Source organism: Fringilla coelebs (genome assembly GCF_963513975.1).
Source record: "Fringilla coelebs genome assembly, chromosome: 6".
Taxonomy (NCBI): Eukaryota; Metazoa; Chordata; class Aves; order Passeriformes; family Fringillidae; genus Fringilla; species Fringilla coelebs.
Window position 1 is genome coordinate 46,896,758 of NC_140034.1, and position 8,328 is coordinate 46,905,085.

Below are 8,328 nucleotides of genomic sequence, written 5' to 3' on the forward strand. Positions count from 1 at the left end.
GGATGTCAGATGATGCCCATTTTGATGGCCAGATGAACTGCTTGGTGAGAGCAGGATATCTTTGTCTCTTGCCTGTGCCTTGGGTGCAAGGATGAGTTTCCGTTTTGTTCTCAGCAGATGGGTGTGGGGTACACTTTCAGTGGAGGAGTTAGAGGCTATATGTATCCTCTTGGAGTTTGGTTTCTAAGATGCTCCCTAGAGATATGGAGCAAGCCAGATTCCTTCATTTTAGATGCAACTGCTGTGGTTCCTAGGATCAATCTTTTAGATAAACGCAACAAAAGAATTCAGGTTTCATTATCCTACTCTAAACTGGTCTTTTTTCTATAGGCAGCTTGTCCTCTTTACTGTGTGCCTTCACTCTCTTCCTGCCTCCAGTGATTGTTGTTGACTCTTCTTAAAACAAACATGTTTGTTTTCCTGGGACCTGTGGATGTGGTAGTTAGGCATTTGAGCTTTTGAATGTATGGAGAGTAACCCTTAAACCTGCAGCGTGGGGCTGCTGGCTTGTAGGGGTTTTATTTAATTCCTTTTTTCATTACACTTGGCTCCCCTGGGCTTGGTCAGAGGTTGGTGCACCTCCAGAGGCGTGGAGCAGCCTGGCTTCAGTGGACAGACCATCCTGATGCCGTTCTGTTAAAGCTCTTGGTGTGCTCCTCAGCCCCTCTGGGCCGGAAGCGGCTCACCTCAAACACGGTGCTGATCTTTGTCATGGGCTTGGCAGCCAGTTCCTTCAGCTTCCGGGCGTCAAAGCGTGGCTTGTGCAGAAGGATGGGGAGGCGGCGGGGAAGAAAGACGCTGTCTTCCTTCTGTGGCTTCTTCTCTTCTGCTTGCTGCTTCTTCTCCTTGCTGAGTGCCACCTGGTATAAAATGGCATCCCACATTCTCATGGCTTTCGATTTAACCAGCGTGCAGTCTTGCTTGATGACTGCTTGAGCAACGTCCTCTTTATTCCCTTCCTCCTGTCCCAGCTTTTCCGGCTTGGACTCTGGGAAGTTGGCTGCTTCTGGCTGCACCATCAAGTGCTTCTTGAGGCGATGCCAGCCACCGGCACTGGTTCCAGGAGGTCTTGGTGCCTCTCCTGATGATGGAGGTCTTGGTGCCTCTCCTGATGATGGAGGTCTTGGTGCCTCTCCTGATGATGGAGGTCTTGGTGCCTCTCCTGATGATGGAGGTCTTGGTGCCTCTCCTGATGATGGAGGTCTTGGTGCCTCTCCTGATGATGGAGGTCTTGGTGCCTCTCCTGATGATGGAGGTCTTGGTGCCTCTCCTGATGATGGTGCTGGCTCAGCTCTGGGGGGACAGCTGGTGTTGGGTAAGCTGGGAGTCATCTGGGGTTCAGTGATGTGTTCTGCCTTGGTGTCTGTGGAGGTGGATCTGGTACCATCAGCTTGTGCTGGAGTTGCTGTTGCTGGGCGTGCTTGCCTCCAGGGAGCGCTGGATGTTGATGGTTCTGGGATGTCTCTGTCTTGCTCTGGTGATTCAGGAGCTGTCTTGCATTCAGTGTCACTTGCATGGGTTGTAGGCTTGTTGGTGTGGGCATCAGAGTTGCTGGGCTTCTCAGTAGGAACAGGCTTGGGACCTTGATCAGGAGGCTCTGTCTCTGCAGCAGGAATGAGGGGAGGTTTTGGCAAAGGGGGAGCAGCCTTGCTGTCTTTAAGTGAGGTGGGTGTCTGCTCTGGAGGTGGTTCAGAGCTGTTTGTTTGAGGTGCTGGGGAAGTAGGCCTTTTGTCTTCGTGGCTGACAGTTCCTTGGGCTGGGTTTGGTGTGGGAGTCTTAGCCCTGGGTGGCTTGACGCTGTGGAAGTAAGTGTTCACCTTGGTGACATAGGTAACCTCCGGTGCCCTTTCTGTGCTGGGTGTATGGGAAGGAGGAGGCTGGGAGAAAACAGATATTGAAGGGTCAGATGGACAGGGAAGGTGGGAGCCCATGCCTTCAGGCTGCTGTGGAGTCTCGGGAGCTTCTGGTTTCTGTAGCAGGGGCATGGCGGAGGAGGCTGTGAGCTTGACGTGCTCGGCGATGCGCCGCTGCTCGGTGACCTTCAGCGCGAAAGGCTTCCCCCACCGGAACGGGGAGAGGGCGCGGCGGCTGACCGGCCTGACGGAGAGCTGGGTTGGCAGGGGGGCACAGGGGGCTGCTGTGGCTTCGGGGGTCTCTGCTGCCGGGGCAGCACTCTCTGCACACTCTTGGTCAGGGCTGGCTTCGTTCACAGGCGACAGGCTGGAGCGGAAGGACTTGCCCTGCTCCGAGGTGAGGATGGCGTTCTTCCTCGCTGCCTTCTTCAGCAGCCGCTGCAGCCGCAGGTTGTCCTTCCCAGGCTTTGGTAGGGTGGGAGGGGGAGAAAGGGGGTGGTGATTGGAAAGAGGCTGGGTGGAGGATGATACTGTTATCAGCATTGTCATTTCCTGCAAGAAAAGACCAAGTTTAGAGTTGGTGTGGGCTTAGCCCTGGGCTGGAATCTGAAATATTTATATACTAGTCCTCCTCTTCCTCTCTCTAAAAGCTATGAGTATGGAGTTGATATTGTGTGGGAAGAGCATCAGTCTTGGTTTTGTTACTCTCCTGAGGTAACCCCGGCCAGTCTTAAGGGTGGGTGTGGCAGGGCAAGAGATGTCCTGGGGGGAAGCTGTATTGCCAAACCTAGAGCCCTCCTGCTCCTGGCATTAGTGCAGTGAGAGCTCCTGGGGACCCCAGATGTTCGTGTCTTGGCAAGTCCTAATGGGATTTGGAAGGAAATGTCAAGGGAAACAAAGTGGGTTTGAAATTTTGAAGCTTTGAAACGTCTCCAGAGGCAAAAAGCAGGAATGTTTCATGGCTTTCCAAATTTCAGTTATTAATGCTCTGATACAATGTTACATACAACAGAACAGCCATAAACTGTGTGTGTCATTGAATCAAAGTCAGTGCTGGCCCTGATTCATTTCAGCTGGCATGAAGACACCCCTGTGAAATACAGGGCTTCTCAGAAGCTCTGTTTATCAGTGAGGAAGTGCTTTGTCACAGCACTGACTCTGGCTGGTCTTCTCTTCGCTGCATGAAGCCCAGGGACAACATTTTCCTCCAAGATAAAACCAAGTTTTCTCTTTCCCTTGGGAGGCTTTGCCCCCATCTTGCCTTTATCACTCATTCTTGAATGAAGCAGAAATGGCTTGTGCTCTGTGTCAGGTCCAATCTCCAATGGCAATTGCAGCCCTTGGGCCAGTGCTGGGCTGCTCCTGCCTGGATGCATGGCTGCTTTTCCTGCTCCTTATTGCTAACTCATCACTGCCTCCTTTTTGGTGAGTGCTGGTCAGCGGAGCGCAGTGGAGCTAAGGGTTTGTGTTGGGGATACAAAGATAAAACTCGTCTCAGTTCTCTTCTTTCTCTTCCTGAGCAAGCTGGGGAGCACCAAACAGCCTCTGACCTGCAGTGGCCCTTTGACAGCCCCAGGAAGGAAATCTGACTCTATCCTGGCTCTTGCTCAGCACAGAGTTGCTGAGTTTTGCTATGAAATGAGGCATAAATCACTGAGCCCCTTAATCCCTGGTGCTGGATGCAACTGAGCATCCTGAAGCAAGGGAGAGGAGGGCAGGGTGATGTCAGGCTTGCCCGGGGGCTATTTATTTTGTGTGCTGTGTTCTGCTCCTGGTGGCTGCCAGGCTGCTCTGGTTAGTGTGGGTGTGTAATGTGATACCTGCTGTGCAGGGAAAATATCCTGAACAGAACTCTGGGAAGTGCAGAACAGCCATTTGTGCTTGAGTGCCTGGTGTTGGCTTTGGGCTTGCAGTGCTGCTGTCAACCCTGGGCTGGGAAGGTGATCCATGCCCAGCAAGCAGGTGCTGTGTCTGCCAAAACTGGTTGGGCATGAGGCGGGGGAGAAGGATGATTTTTGTTTTTAGTTTATTTTTTTAAAGGCAGCAGTAAATAAAAGCACAGAAGAGGTGGCATGTTGAGCTCCAAAGCTTCAAGGTCAAGCCCTCAGTGTGGTGGATGAGCTGCCCTCCAGAGCAGAGGCTGTGGTGGGCAGGGTACAGGCAGTGTCTAGCCTGTGCATTCAGTACCAGAGACACATGGATCTGTTGGAGCAACTCCTGAGGAGGACCACAAAAATGATCAGAGGGATGGAACACTTCTATGAGGACAGGCTTGAGAGAGTTAGGTTGTTCATCCTGGAGAAGAGAAGACACTGGGGAGACTTTATTGTGACCTTTAAATATATAAAGGTGGCCCATAAGAGAGGTGGGGCACAGGCATTTGAGTAGGGCGTGTTGCAATAGGACAAAGGGTAAAGCTTTTAAACTAAAGGCAGATTCACACTAGATAAAAGGAAGAAGCTTGTGGGGTTTTTTTTATTTTGGTGGTGTATTTTTTTTTTTTTTTTTTTTTTTTTTTTTTTTTTTTTTATGATGAGGGTGGTGAAACACTGGAACAGGTTTCTCAGAGAGGTGGTGCATGCCCTATCCCTGGAAACATTCCAGGTCAGGCTGGATGGGGGTCTGGGCAGCCTGATTTAGTTGCAGATGTCCCTGTTCATTGCATGGGTGTTGGATTAGATGACCTTTAAAGGTCCCTTTCAACTAAAGGTCCCATTCAAGCCATTCTATCATTCTATGATTTACTTTAGCTGTAGGCATGAGAGACCTGCTGTTTTCTGTGAGGGGGCTTGGAGGGGATTTGTGTCAGCTGGGGGTGACAACTGTTGGACATTCCCAGTGTCTTATCAGCTTCATTCCTTAGGCACAAGGCTGTCATTAGGATTTGCTTTGTTCCAGGAGCTACTCTTAGAGACGAGTCTGTTCCCAAAAAAGGCTGAGAGCCCATTCCTTTGTCATAGACCTGCTTTCCTCCCCAGCCTCATGGGTATTTTAGATTCTTCTGGGTCAGAAAGCCAAAATGTCTCAGTTGGAGGGACGTGTAGGTACTTCTGTGTGACACTGCTCTGGCTCTGTTTGTGTAGGAATTGGCAATTGCTTGTGGGGTTTTTTGTGCCTTTTTAAAATCTGCTGAAGGGTGAGCAATACCTGCACTTCATGGTAGGATTTATTGTGGAATGACTTAATCTGCTCCTGTTTAATGTGGTCCCATGGACAGGCTGTACTACAAGATGAGCTATGGTCCAGCAGCACTGGTAAACCAGATTTATAAGGTTGACCTGCTTCAGGCTTGTGTAGGGAATACTAAAGAGGCAGGGCAGTGAACTTCCCAGCTACTGATCAGCTCAGAGTGTTTTCCTTGTCCTATGGACTGCTGCACTCCAGAAAAATGCAGCTCCCCACACGAGTCAGAGAAGGATCTTGCCTGGGATTTGCTGCAAACTGCTAGATGCTACTGAGGAGGGCATGGGGGCTCTCAGAGTTTAGTATGCACACACCAGCAAAATCCCTCTGCTCTCAAAGTTAGATGCTGCTTCATGCTGTATAACCTCAAGATTTTTTGTCTCTTACAAATAGTCTGTGCTTTTAAAATCACTCTTGCTCCTATCTCAGCATCCCATCTGACTTGAAACCTGCTGTGCTGTGGGTCTTGGAGTCCTTATGGGTGGTGACTTCCACGGCATGTGACTGTACTGGAATCTGTGTGCTTGACTAATGGAGCAGTGAGATGCTGAGAGACAGCAAAAGGAAATCAGCTGTTAATTTATTTGTCTTCCCTGTCATGCCTGGCTTTGTTTTGAGTCCCCTTCAGAGCTTTGTGTGCTCAGGAGAAATTCTCAGCAAGGAAGATTTGTCTTCCCCCTTTCCACCTAATGAAGCAAAAATAAAGGGGCAGACAAACTTGCTTTATTGCCAGTGGAAAGGCTGGAGCTGAAAGCCTGGGGACAATAGGGGAAGCACTGCCTGAGAAACTTGTGTGGGTTTGTGATAAGCTAGAAGGAGGTGAATCTAGAAGTCAAGAGGCTTTCAAAGGGTTAAGCTTCTCTGCTGCTGGTTGAGCTCCCATGGGTGGATGGACGCTCATCCATCTTGGACCCCAACTGTTCTCCTGACTTGGCTCCATTTGCAATCAGCCCCAAATCAGGAATAGTGGGGAGAGTGTCAGCATGCAGGAGTCATTTATCAAGTGATGGAAAAGTCATTTGTGTGCTGGAGCCCCTTGGCTGCACCAGCTGTCGTGCGTGGAGCAGATGGAGAGCTGCAGGAACCCCACGCTGCTGCAGATGGTCCCAGGCAGAGCTGCAGCTCTCGGGGCTGGGGGGACAATCTCTGCTTTAGTGGCTTTCTTGGGCTTGGCAGGAAGCCTGCAAATCCTCCTTCTTGGGGTGGGAGACAGCGTGGCAGTAGTGCAGCCATGACCTCTGTGGGGTGTGCAGACCTCGGCATCTCCTCTGCCGTGGGCACGGGCATTCCCAGCACGGTTCACTTGTGCCAAAGCCTTATGGGTGGGCTGATTCACAGGGCTTTGTGAAAATGGGTGGGAGATGCCCACCTGTAATTGCTAGAGAGGACACAGGTTCTGTGTAGCCCAGGGTGTTGCCCATGAGAGGCCAAATGCTATCAATAACATTGTGTTTTCTTGTCTTGCAGCTGAGCTTGATCCCGACTCAATGCGACCCTCCATGCCACTATTTCCTCTGCTCCACAGAAGATAATTGAAGGATGTTTCTCTTCTCCTGACTGCTGTCAGTCTGCTTTGGGTACAGCCTGACCCCTCTTGGGGTTTGAGCAGTACCCCACACTGCCTCCAGACCGATGAAAGATACTAGATCAGCTGACAAACCTCATCCCTGCTTTAACTTTCTATGTGACTCTCTGGCTTTCTTTTATTTTTTTTTTCTTTTTTTTCTTTAATCTGTCTCTGCTATGGAGATGAGAGGCTCTGTTTCTTCACCTTAAGTGTTTGGAAGAGAGGGATCTGCTGCCCTGCTGAGCAGGCAAGGCTTTTGTTATGTGATTAGGAATTTCTCTTTTTGTGGCCCTTGGTGGGTGGGTGGTGGCAGAGAAGGGAACTCAGCAGAAATCTGGTGAAGAATTGATGTTTGAAAGGAGGGCAGTGGGCAGGTCCTGAGAGTAAAAAGACTGCAAGGAGAGTGTAAGGAGAGTGCAAGGACCACTTGTCACTCTGGTGCCAGCTGTGGGTAAAGTCTTGCCCTGCTTGTGATGCAGCCTCTGTCCCTCTACATTGTCTGCTTTGAGGGACTTCCATCACTGGTCTCTGTACATCAAATTGCATTCAATTTAGTCTTGTATATTTTTTTGGTTCCCAGATCATTCCTTAGTCACAGTTATGCACCCTTGCCAAAATGTTCCTGCCACTTTTCTGTCTCAGGGCAATAGCAGCTTTGTTTCAAATAGCTGCTGCCTTCCTCTCCTGTCCAAGATGGATTGGAGATTCCTTTCCCAGGTGAAGAGCACTGGCCCTGGTGTTATCTCCCTTCTCTGGGAAAGTGATTTGCTTATTCTCTGAGCTGTGGGCTGCAGTGCCAGTGACTGAAACACTTCTAAAGTCAGATGTGGTGGCACCTTGATATCTCGTGAGCTGTGTTCCTGAAGCTGAGCAGGATATCTGGGAAATGGCTGCTGCTGGAAGCTGTCTTGGTGAAATGGCCTCCTAGTGAATTGCTTGGGGAGACCAAGGCTTGCTGTGGACTTGAGGAAACTGAGTCCCTCGAGAGTGGCATTTCTGGCCTTGGGCCTGAGGTCTGCAAATCAGCTTCTAGGGCTGTTTCTGAACTCTCCTATGTCTTCATGGTGTTAACATGTCCCTCGTCCCCTCTTTAGTCTCATTCCTACCTTCTTCCCATGTCAACATAATTTTGCATCTTGTTTCTATCCTCCTGGAGGAGGGAGGGCACCTTGTTTTTCATCCTGCATCAGTGTGCTTTCTGCTTAAAATTTTCTGCCCCCTGGATTTTCTTTTTGTTTTTTGTAAGCATTTAATAAAATTTGAAGATGATGTTGTAATGATGGCAGCTCTGAGAATTTTGTTCATGTAGGAGTCTTCAGCAAAGCTGTTTTCCTTGAAACCCTGCTTGAATGTGAGGTGGAGGAGAAGAAGCATCAATCTGAGTGACAAGAAGAAAAGGAGCTTGACATATGCAGGAAAGGGGTTTTCTGTGTGCCTGTCCCATTTACATCCATGTTATTTTGCTGTACTTTTCATTGGGAGTAATTGTAATTCCCCTCTAAAAGGGGAAGGAGTGTAATGCTTGGGTGAGCAGTGGAGCAGCCTGCAGAGACTTCCTGGGGAGTGTGATCAGCTAGGAGGAGCACAGAGCTGAGCTCCCCAGGTAATAGACCTGAGCAACATCACAGGCTTCAACCAGAATCACTGGTGATGTCAGCAATAAGAAAAATGAAATAAATTCCTCTGAATCCTGCTCATCCAGCTTTGATAAGGTCAGTATAGCTG

At 49.7% G+C, this 8,328-nt stretch overlaps 1 protein-coding gene across 3 annotated transcripts in view; it reads left to right on the forward strand.

The window, feature by feature from the left end:
- The window catches only part of LSP1 (lymphocyte specific protein 1), a 48,535-nt gene extending 40,689 nt beyond the window's left edge, over positions 1–7,846 (forward strand). For all 3 annotated transcript variants that reach the window (XM_084207566.1, XM_084207568.1, XM_084207567.1), the window contains one exon: positions 6,504–7,846. The gene's annotated coding sequence lies outside the window, so the exon portion shown is untranslated. The remainder of the gene's footprint in view (positions 1–6,503) is intronic.
- The last annotated feature ends 482 nt before the right edge of the window (positions 7,847–8,328 follow it).